We start from the raw sequence: 12,104 nt of genomic DNA, 5'->3' as shown, positions 1-12,104 counted from the left end.
AGGGCGCCTGCGCTGTGTGCTGAAGGTAGAAACTACAAGGAGAAGACAAGACATAAACAAAAGTGTGCCTGGCGTCTACATAGTAGCACTGGGGGAAGGGAGGGGGGAGAGGAAGGAGTGTCAGGCTGAGCCATGGAGAAAGATGGATGAGGAGAGAGGAGTGAAGGAGGGCATAACACAAGGAGGGAGAAGAGATCGGGAGATGGAGCAAAAGTAATAGAGGAGTGGGAGGAGAACATTAAAAGAAGGAATTAATGAATGAGGAAAAAAATGGATGAAATGGATCAAAGGGATTGACAAGGAAATAAAATAGAATGTAATAAATCTCTTTTTCAGATGTATTACATTCTATTTTTATTTCCTTGTCAATCCCTTTGATCCATTTCATCCAGACGCCAGGCACACTTTTGTTTATGTCTTGTCTTCTCCTTGTAGTTTCTACCTTCAGCACACAGCGCAGGCGCCCCCACCAACAGCGCTACAAGCCTTGCTTCAGTACACACCACTGATGTTTCCCACACAGTAGCACCCCTCAGACACTCCTACTGACTTCCGGTCTCCAGGCTACTTTAACTCACTGACCACCAGTGCCTGCACACTACACCACAGATGGCACTAGCTGCCCCACGCTTCCAGGTATGTCCTGCACCAGTGCTGCACTGTGAGCTACTTTAGAATGCTTTCATGCTGTTAACTCTTGCATTACCTGTCCCCTCAGCTCATCTTAGGACCTCTGCCTGGTCCATGCCAGACCGGACTTCTACATATGGCACTTTAGGTATGCCTCTCCTCTGTCCCTCCTACCCCCTTTCTTTTCCCTACTGCAGTGTCCTATACTGGTCCAAACCTCTTGTTTGTTTCCTCCTTTTTCAGCCCCTCCTGCACATCCATACTGCCGTGATTGCTTCTTTTTCTCTTGTGCTATAAGGTCAGTCTCCGTGCTTGCACTGCCTGATTATGTTGCATTTATGTGATTTGCTCCATTATGCCGGCCTCACCGTAACCCAGCTCCACAGCTGTTTCAATCAATATTTACCGGATCTAACTCCAACATCCTATGGGCTAACTCATTGATTTGTACAATTTTGTTCTATAATGATTTTGCACACAACGATCCTGTATATGATGATTTTGTATATAGTGTAAATATGTAATTGTGTAAATATGTATATCTGTTTAAACCTCTACAGAGTTTGTACATTTTTGTGATTATCACTGTATATATCCTAATGTCTATCTTTGTATGTGTCTCTTCTAGTGAGGTTTGAAAAAGACCCGACATAGGGTCGAAATGTTACCTCAACGCACCATTCCCCTGTGGTGTCTTCAATAATAAAAAAATTTTTTTGCATTGAAAATCAAAATTTCCCAGAGTGCAGCTGTTTTCGCTTCACGGGGTATCATATAGACACTCAGAGCAGGGGAGACTCAGGTTCGCAGCATCTCCCTGCTCCTGGCTTTAACCCCTGAGGTCCCAGCTTCATTTAGAAAAGAGACTCTAGAGACTCAAGCACCGCTGTTGTTGGTGCAAACGTGGGAGAAGTAAACCCCTTCAATCAAGCTTTCCCCAGACAGATAAGTTCTATTTTTCTGAGGTTAACCGTTTCAATGCTTGCATAACTGTTTTGTTGCTTTCTACAGCTCCATTGTGCTGTTCTACTGTTTTATACTGTCACCTTTAACCCCCTACTGCTCCTCCCTGCGTGGAGAGAAAATCCTTGTAAATAAACCTTTAACCCATGGTCTGTCTCAGATCCGTGGCGACATCCTCAGTACCTGCAGTTTATTACAAGTGGCGTAGTTGGCAGGATGTTGCACAACGGCACGGAGCGGACAGACCAAGCAGTTGGGGGAGGCCGCAGGTCTAGCATCTCCCTGGGAGCCATGTTAAATAATCTACCTAAATTTTCCAGGAGCAATATTATGTTGTGGAGTTGGACGGAGCACATCCGAGGGATGGTGTGGATGCATCCCATGAAAACACATGAAAAGAAGAAAGTATATGCACACAAATAGGGATCACCACAAAGATATGAAAAAAGTATCAATTTTATTAATGGACACAACAAACAGACACTTTGTGGTTAAAAACAATGAAAAAGTCTGAACAACCAGACATTAATAACAAAACAAAGACAATGGGTCATTTTGATAAATAGTTAAATGCTATGGGTCCCAAGACCAACCATACAGTGTAATGCCAGGTATCTGCTAGTTACCATAACCTAGGGTCTATCAAATCAATTGTTATGACAATCATGACCTTAAATCAAAAAATACCATATTATCAATAACTACTATGGTTACATAGAAATTCTACATATACCATGGACAGAAAATTGAATGCTTATCATGTTGCCAACACAAATAAACATACATTAATAAGTCCCTTTCCCTAGCATGATATCACCTGGTTTCTGAGGATGAACAAGCTACCGGGTAGGTTACATGGGACCCCCAAACCCACGCGTATCGACACAGTGATGTGTCTTTCTCAAGGTGGACCTTGAGAAAGACACATCACTGTGTCGATACGCGTGGGTTTGGGGGTCCCATGTAACTTACCCGGTAGCTTGTTCATCCTCAGAAACCAGGTGATATCATGCTAGGGAAAGGGACTTATTAATGTATGTTTATTTGTGTTGGCAACATGATAAGCATTCAATTTTCTGTCCATGGTATATGTAGAATTTCTATGTAACCATAGTAGTTATTGATAATATGGTATTTTTTGATTTAAGGTCATGATTGTCATAACAATTGATTTGATAGACCCTAGGTTATGGTAACTGGCAGATACCTGGCATTACACTGTATGGTTGGTCTTGGGACCCATAGCATTTAACTATTTATTAAAATGACCCATTGTCTTTGTTTTGTTATTAATGTCTGGTTGTTCAGACTTTTTAATTGTTTTTAACCACAAAGTGTCTGTTTGTTGTGTCCATTAATAAAATTGATACTTTTTTCATATCTTTGTGGTGATCCCTATTTGTGTGCATATACTTTCTTCTTTTCATGTGTTTTCATGTCAATCCATTTATATGCACTAGGTGATCCCACCTAAATTGATATTGTGGTTGGTGCCCGTTTATTCTATATCTTGTCAGACAGTGGATGCATCCCATGACGCTGGCCCTGGAGGCAGAAATAACTGTGATGGCCCTTGAGGGGGAGGCATCGGACTTTGTTATGCTTAGACCCACCCAGGCGAGAGATACCCTGGACCAATTTCTACTGACACTCGAGGAGACGCATGGGGACCCCACTGACGTAGGGGAGCTGCGCATGCAACTGTTTCACCGGGTTCAAAGAGAGGGGGAGACCGTGATGCAGTTTATGAATGCCCTGCAGGAACTCCATACTGCCATCGTACGGAAGGACGGCATAGGTGTAGGGCCGATTGATGTGCTACGAGACCGGGTGGTGACGGGCTTGGGAAACGTCATGATGAAGCAGGCCCTGCGAGAGCGTATGCACGTGAAGTCAGGCATGACTTTCACTGAGGTTGGAAGTGAAACGCACACGAGCGAGCAGGAGCAGGTAGTGATGGTGCCGGTGGGGAAGGTACGGAGTGGGGAGGTAGCAGCCACCACGGCTGATGCCCCCCAATGGGTGGAAGACCTGAGATTAAGCGGATCCACAAAGAAATGGCTGAATCCAAGAGAACCCCTGCTGTAGAGTCCAGCCCACTGGTGCAAGACAAAGAGACCACCCCCCAACATGAGACTAGTGCCACCTGGCGAAGACTACCCAGCCCGAATGAAGAAGAGTCGACATGGACCCATGATTCACGGCTGGAGATGAGAAGAATTTGGGATAAAATTGAGAGTCTGGGGGAAGCCCTTACTGCTGTCTTGGGGACCAGCGGCATACCCCGAGGTAACCCGTGGAAGCAGGCGGAGGGAATTAGAGGAGAGGTGCGGAGCATGAAGAAGGCTTCAGTGGCAGCTCCAGAGTGTAACCCCGTATCCTGGAGTGAAGAGCAACCGCAGATAAGAGATGCTTCCCTCCGAGGTCGATGATCCAGACCAAAGTGCCCACCAGAGAGACACAGACGTGAGTGCTGGGCGTGCAGAAGAGTCGGACACCTGTCCAGGAATTGCTCTACCCGAGAAAAGCGATGGCAAAAAAACTGCTGACCCGACCGAAGGTCCTGCTAATTGGAGGGAATGTCGCCCCTGGAGAGAATGGTATGGCGGGAGACGGAGAGCCCCACTCAAAGCAAGACAGTGTCACGATGTCGGCCGCCGAGGAGAGATAGAGAAGGTGTCGACTGTCCACGGTCAAACAACTGCACGGTCCTGATGCGTGGAGGCGAGTTTAGCAGAACAAATAATAAATATGCAGGTTCTTAAAATTTACGTATTACAATAGTAATATATATATAATATACAGTACAGACCAAAAGTTTGGACACACCTTCTCATTCAAAGAGTTTTCTTTATTTTCATGACTATGAAAATTGTAGCTTCACTCTGAAGGCATCAATACTATGAATTAACACATGTGGAATTATATAATTAACAAAAAAAGTGTGACACAACTGAAAATATGTCTTATATTCTAGGTTCTTCAAAGTAGCCACCTTTTGCTTTGATTACTGCTTTGCACACTGTTGGCATTCTCTTGATGAGCTTCAAGAGGTAGTCACCGGAAATTGTTTTCACTTCACAGGTGTGCCCTGTCAGGTTTAATAAGTGGGATTTCTTGCCTTATAAATGGGGTTGGGACCATCAGTTGTGCTGTGCAGAAGTCTGGAGGATACACAGTTGATAGTCTTACTGAATAGACTGTTAGAATTTGTATTATGGCAAGAAAAAAGCAGCTAAGTAAAGAAAAACGAGTGGCCATCATTACTTTAAGAAGTGAAGGTCAGTCAGTCCGAAAATTTGGGAAAACTTTGAAAGTGTCCCCAAGTGAAGTGGCAAAAATGATCAAGCGCTACAAAGAAACTGGCTCACATGAGGACCGCCCCAGGAAAGGAAGACCAAGAGTCACCTCTGCTGCGCAGGATAAGCTCATCCGAGTCACCAGCCTCAGAAATCGCAGGTTAATCGCAGCTCAGATTAGAGACCAGGTCAGTGCCACACAGAGTTCTAGCAGCAGACACATCTCTACAACAACTGTTAAGAGGAGACTTTGTGCAGCAGGCCTTCATGGTAAAATAGCTGCTAGGAAACCACTGCTAAGGACAGGCAACAAACAGAAGAGACTTGTTTGGGCTAAAGAACACAAGGAATGGACGTTAGACCAGTGAAAATCTGTGCTTTGGTCTGATGAGTCCAAATTTGAGATCTTTGGTTCCAACCACCGTATCTTTGTGCGACGCAGAAAAGGTGAACGGATGGACTCTACATGCCTGGTTCCCACCATGAAGCATGGAGGAGGAGGAGGTGTGATGGTGTGGGGGTGTTTTGCTGGTGACACTGTTGGGGATTTATTCAAAATTGAAGGCATATTGAACCAGCATGGCTACCGCAGCATCTTGCAGCAGCATGCTATTCCATCCGGTTTGCGTTTAGTTGGACCATCATTTATTTTCCAATAGGACAATGACCCCAAACACACCTCCAGGCTGTGTAAGGGCTATTTGACCAAGAAGGAGAGTGATGAGATGCTGCGTCAGATGACCTGGCTTCCACAGTCACCAGATCTGAACCCAATCGAGCTGGACCGCAGAGTGAAGGCAAAAGGGCCAACAAGTGCTAAGCATTTCTGGGAACTCCTTCAAGACTGTTGGAAGACCATTTCCGGTGACTACCTCTTGAAGCTCATCAAGAGAATGCCAAGAGTGTGCAAAGCAGTAATCAAAGCAAAAGGTGGCTACTTTGAAGAACCTATAATATAAGACGTATTTTCAGTTGTTCCACACTTTTTTGTTAATTATATAATTCCACATGTGTTAATTCATAGTTCTGATGCCTTCAGAGTGAATCTACAATTTTCATAGTCATGAAAATAAAGAAAACTCTATGAATGAGAAGGTGTGTCCAAACTTTTGGTATGTACTGTGTGTGTGTATATATATATATATATATATATATATATATATATAAAATGTAGAGCAAAATAATAGACAAAACATGCACTCTTGTAAGTTGGTAGGAAAAATTTGCAGCAAAGCTCCTGCTATTAGCAGTCAGATGAATGCGCTAGGGAAAGAAATGAAATCTTCCATTCTGTGACAATCTCTCATTGCTTTAATTGTATTCAGGAGCCAGTGTTGTGTACAGCACATTACTCTGAAAAAGACCATTACTGAGAATAAATTCTTTCCGGTTATCTCTCTACGTTCTACAACCAAGAGCTGTCTGCTTTATTTAGCATTACGTAGAAACACCAGACATTGAATAGTGCACGTATTATTTGGAAATAAATTATGGATAATGAGAATATTCATGGTTTAGATGTTGTTCACCCTCATCAAAGCCATTAAACAGCGACTAAGGACTTCTCTAAAGTATGTTAGATTTTTGTTGCTTATGAAATATAAATGAAGTTATGGCACCCAATGCTCCATGAATAATATTATCACACAATGCTTTCAGACCCTGCATTATTTAATGTATGTCTTGTCTGGAGAACCACATGGTACTTGAACTTGTTGAACTTGATGTAATCTTATTACACAAGTGTCAGATGTAAAGGGATTGTTGTTACAGTTCTCCTGTCATTCACATAGGGTGAGAGACCAGAGAGATAAAAAGGGGATATTGTAGTTAATGTTTGTGATATAATAAGTGCATTCCCATATAAATAATAATTCTAATAGTAGTAACACTAAATTTAGTTGAAGCATCATAATTATTTGTTTAATTTACAGCACAATGACAGTGTCAAAGATCACTGCCAGGGGGCTCTCGCTGAACCCACCACGCTGTTATCTTTTTGTCATGAAAAGTCCTTTGCTGCCTCTTATTGTCAGGATGACAATTACACAATTGACCGACGAGATGAGGCTGTGGCTGTTACCGCTAATGGCTGGTTATTGTAGAACTAATAGTGACCGTAAGGCATATACACCTCAGATTCCAAGGCATTGGAATATATACATAACCTGGTATGGTCACTGCTAACTCCATGATAACCCAGAACTACTCGCTGCCACCACCAATCGTTTATACAGGCTGATTGAAAGCCTGGTTATGGTAACGGATGGCTTTCAGGGGTGTGGTTTACAGAAAAAAAGGAACAGAACTATTACATTTTATACTTAATTAGTATCAGTTTATAGGAAAAGAAATATGTAAAAATAAGTAATTTACATGTATTTACGTAGAGTACACACATATATAATTTATCAATAATCGTTTTAGGACGCACTGGTGTTTTACAAGGTCTTTTTCTTATTTTTATGTCTTTAATTGTTACATAAAGAAGACTGGTCAGCTATCCTGATTTAGTAAATACTTTTGTTCTGCAAGAAATAGTAATTAAGGAAAAATTTTTCTTGGAAGTCTTTTCCTCTAGACTAGTATGCTTGAATTAACAGAGAGTCACTGTTAACCTTGTCAAGAGTGCATTCACCTATACAATCTGACAATGTTCTTACCATGTGGACAGAATACGTAGTGACACAACCATAGATTTGGTAAAAGCAATTGGCAAAGATTGGTCGAACCACAACTTGATTTCCAAATTGGTGAAACTCAGGTGAAAACACCTGTTCACCAGAAATGCCCCAAATCACATAAATTATATTACATAAAGTGGTATTTAATTATCAATACTTAAGGATGATCAACAGTATATGCAGTACATGTCTGATAAATGGTGTCTCACTTCTTGGATCTGCACCTATCTTTAGAATTAGGATCATCTAACTACTGTAAGGTGGAGAGTGAATGGAAATGGCCATTCACTGATATGCGTGTCCTGGTATGGCTGTTTCTGTTTTTTCCCATGACTCCCTTAGAAATTAATAGAGGGAGCTGAGCATATGCAAATGTATCCTATGGATTTGCCAGAAATTTTTAAAATGTGCAACTTCCATTATACTGTAGTGGTGTAGAAGCCACAAATATATTAGGTTTTTAGTCACCAGAAATAATCACTATGATTCTCTTCTCTATCTTGCCTCCTGGATATGTGAAGAATGGCCAAGAAGAGGGGTCTATCAGCAAACCGGATAGACCAGTTTCTGGCAGGGAGGCCTTATCAGGTAAGACATAGTAATTGCTTGTTATCTGCTTTTTCCTCTGCTATTTGTTGAATGTGGGATTGGCTTATTTACTGATAATTTAAAAGCAGTCTGTATCTCCATTGACTTAAAGTGACATGTGTATGACAGGTGACATATAACATGCCTTGACAAGACAATTGCATCATACAAATGCTTTCATTCATAGCTCAACTAAAGTGATAGGAGTTTACTCGTTTCATTGAACTAGAATCCAACAGCAGTGTACAGAGGTGTGAGAGCCCCAGTGCCCACCAGTTCACTCTATAAAGGGTAAATATACTAGAGAGTTACCTGAATTCTTCACATATAATGACCAAATATCTATACACTATACAGGTGCAGCTCACAAAATTAGAATATCATCAAAAAGTTAATTTATTTCAGTTCTTCACTACAAAAAGTGAAACTCATATATTATGTAGGGTCATTACACACAGTGATCTATTTCAAGTGTTTATTTCTGTTAGTTTTGATAATTATGGCTTACAGCCAATGAAAACCCAAAATTCATTATCTCAGTAAATTAGAATACTTTATAACACTACCTTGAAAAAAATGATTTTAAAATCTGAAATGTTGGCCTACTGAAATGTATGTTCAGTAAATACACTCAATACTTGGTCGGGGCTCCTTTTGCATCACTTACTGCATCAATGCAGAGTGATATGGAGGCGATCAGCCTGTGGCACTGCTGAGGTGTTATGGAAGCCCAGGTTGCTTTTATAGCAGCCTTCAGCTAGTCCGCATTGTTGGGTCTGGTGTCTCTCATCTTCCTCTTGGTGTCTCTCCTCTTCCTCTTTCTCTATGGGGTAAAGGTCAGGCGAGTTTGCTCACCAATCAAACACAGTGATACTGTTGTTCTTAAACCAGGAATTAGTACTTTTGGCAGTGTGGACAGTTGGCAAGTCCTGCCAGAGAATGAAATTTCCATCTTCAATAAGGTTTTTGGTAGAGGGAAGCATGACGTGCTCTAAAATTTCCTGGTAGATGGCTGCGTTGACTTTGGTCTTGATAAAACAGTGTACCCACACCAGCAGATGACATGCCTCCCGAAACCATCATTGATTGTGGGTACAGAGGTTTATAACATAAAGCCGTGAAAATAAAAAGATACACATTTTCCCACAAAAATTTAATTTTAGCACCAATTTTTTTTATTTTCAAAAGGGTAACAGGAGAAAATGGACGCCAAAATTTTGTTCTGCAAATTCTCCTAAGTACACCAATAACACGTAAGTGGAGGAAAACTACTGTTTGAGCAAATGGCAGGGCTGATGAGTCAAGGAGCACCATCTTGTGGCAGCCTGTTCCACTCATTGATCACCCTCACTGTCAAAAAGTTTTTTCTAATATCTAATCTGTATCTTCTTTTCAGTTTCATTCCTTTGCTTCTCATGTTTTCATGTGCAAATTAGAATAAGGATAATCCCTCTACACTGATGTATGGGGCTGACATTGCTATGGACAGCAGAGACACGCTGCCCCTTTAAGAGACAGCACCCCCTTGGCTGATGCGATGGTACATTCGATTCTACCCTTCAAAAGACTGCTTTGGTTTGCTCTTCCAGCTATGGAGAGGGGAGGGGCTGTTTTTCCAGTGAGTTTTTGGAGCTGGGAGTCTGACAGGAGACTGACATGAGGAGAAAAACGTGCAGCTTAGAACTGACTGAACCTGTGGGATTGTGTATACCCATCTGGGGATAACGAATGGTTTTCCTGTGTTACTACGAGGAGCCACAAAGATCTACAAGGAAGGAATTCAGAAGAGGGTGTTCATCGTTTCTAGGAACAGGTTCGGTATCATCACACAAGGACAAGACCAAGTTGCACAGAGCTTCCAGGGAGGATGTCGCAACATCTTGCAGAGAACTGCAGGGGGCCACCAGGAAGGAACTGAGACACCAACTTTACTGTGCTTTACCGTGAGTTTTAACCTCGTGTGCGCACATGTTTAGGGCTTAGGATAGGCTGCAATAGACAGAGCATGGCAGCCGTGCGGCTGAAGTAGCAGTGGCCAGTCAGGCTATAGTTAGAGCAGCAGCATACAGTACTTTATTGAATTGTTTTGCCTTTTGAAAGAATACACTGATCTGTAATAGTGGGTGCACCATGCCATTTGTACAGCCCAGCTAGAGAATATCACTTTTGTAAATTGTTTTATGTCATTGCATACCCCTGTTTACACTTTCCTAACACTGCATTCCTTGTCAGGAAATAAATTAACCATTTGTTGTTTACACCTCATCTTGTGTACCGTAGTCTCCCTGCTTCAAGTGGTGCTGTGAGCAGGGTGACTATCACCAAGATGCAGGCACAAGGCGGCAATGGCGAGAATGCTAGTGTTAGTGGGGATGCTGTGGGCATTGGTGGAACCCCTGAAGGACACTCTCTATGGGCACCATATTTAGTGTGCTACCAAAATTTGATGGCAATAATATGCCCCTGTCTGATTGGGTGTCCCGGCTGCAAAGCGTCCTGAAGATTTATAACATCAGCACAGACCTTGAAGTGGACATTGCGTTGACTGCCTTGGAGGGAGAGGCCTGTAAAAACATCTGTCTACAGCCGGAACTCACCCGTAGTACCCTGAAGGAGCTAGTGAAATTCCTGGAAGAGATCTACAGCGAGACTGCTAGCACCGGACACCTCCGTGCCAAATTTTTCTCTATACTGCAGCAGGAAGAAGAAGGGATCTCTCAGTATGCGACAGTACTGCAAGAAGTGTTGGCAGAACTGCAAAGGAAAGAGATGGATGGGCTCGGTGGCATGGGCTCCAAAGACCAGATACTCCAGAGATCCCAGAGGTCTACTGCAGGGGTTCCACCAGTCCGATACGTAGAACAGTGTTCTCTCTCTGTTTTACCGATTTTGTTGCCTCCTCTATAGGTGCTGTTCCCGCTTTGCAAGTTTCTTTATTTCACTGCAACCTTGATTCTGTGATGGCCGAGGATGACCATCTTTAAGTAGGGAGGCATGTAAGGGGCTGACATTGCTATGTTCTTACACTCCTCAGTTTGGTGGACAAATCCTACAATGCACAGGAGCTGTGGACTGGGATCAAACAGCAGAGAGTGTCGGAGAACTTCAAGCCCAACATGGTGGTGGGTGCTAACGTGAGAAACTTTGTAGCAGCTCTGGGTCTATCTGGTTTGATGCATATCCCTGGCATGGATGTGCTAAACTTTGTGGTGCAGAGCTTCCTGAAAAGCTACCCACACATGTCGGAGCTGCTTCTGAAAGTGCGTGCAGTGTATGTTGACTTTTGTCATACTCACACTGCTGCTGCTCACCTGCAGATATTGTCTGAGACAGCAATGGAGAGGAGAGATTCTTGCAAAGCACAGCCTCTCCAACAGACCCTAGGCGCTGGAGTTTCCTTGTTTCTCAGGGCAAGATTGGATAAGGTATTTGGGACTGCCGCAATAGAAGCATGCTCCTTCTGCACAACAAACCTTCTGAAGACGCTTAGCCATCTTCACCTGGTCAATCTGCATAGACTCTAGAAGAGGTGCCAAAGTTGAGGCTTGATGAGTGATTGGCCTTTGGAATTTTGGAGCTAGGCACACAGATTTTCTTTCACGGGTCAAAAAGTAAATTTTTAGCTTAAACCTTTCACGCCATAGCCTGTTTTCACCTTCGTGATCATGCCAATTTTTTCAATTCTGACCAGTGTCAGTTTATGAAGTAACAACTCTGTAACTCTTCAATGTATCCCAGTGATTCTGAGACTTTTTTTGTGGCATATTGCACTTCATGATAGCAGTAAAATTTGTTCAATATAATTTGCATTTATTTTGTGAAAATATCGGAAATTTGCCTAAAATTTTGCAATTTTCAAGCTATTATAATTTTTATACCATTTAACAAGGGACATATGTCACACAAAATAGTTGATAAATAACATTTATCACATGTCTAC

The 12,104-nt window shown here is 42.4% G+C and overlaps 1 protein-coding gene and 1 long non-coding RNA gene across 2 annotated transcripts in view; both read left to right on the top strand.

Moving 5' to 3' along the window:
- Nucleotides 1–403: 403 nt before the first annotated feature.
- Nucleotides 404–990, top strand: LOC141054081 (uncharacterized). The gene is made up of 3 exons (XR_012221353.1): nucleotides 404–636; nucleotides 719–778; nucleotides 874–990. It is a non-coding gene; the product is annotated as an uncharacterized lncRNA (long non-coding RNA).
- A 7,080-nt stretch (nucleotides 991–8,070) lies between these two features.
- Nucleotides 8,071–12,104, top strand: part of FAM107B (family with sequence similarity 107 member B) — a 211,405-nt gene continuing 207,371 nt past the window's right edge. Inside the window, exon 1 of the mRNA XM_073551280.1 lies at nucleotides 8,071–8,164. The gene's annotated coding sequence lies outside the window, so the exon portion shown is untranslated. The remainder of the gene's footprint in view (nucleotides 8,165–12,104) is intronic.

The sequence above is a fragment of the Dendrobates tinctorius genome, unplaced genomic scaffold, assembly GCF_039654945.1.
Source record: "Dendrobates tinctorius isolate UK_male_01 unplaced genomic scaffold, ASM3965494v1 ptg000174l, whole genome shotgun sequence".
In the NCBI taxonomy this organism is placed as follows: Eukaryota; Metazoa; Chordata; class Amphibia; order Anura; family Dendrobatidae; genus Dendrobates; species Dendrobates tinctorius.
Note: the sequence above shows the minus strand (reverse complement) of the source record. Positions and strands in the feature narration are given on the sequence as shown.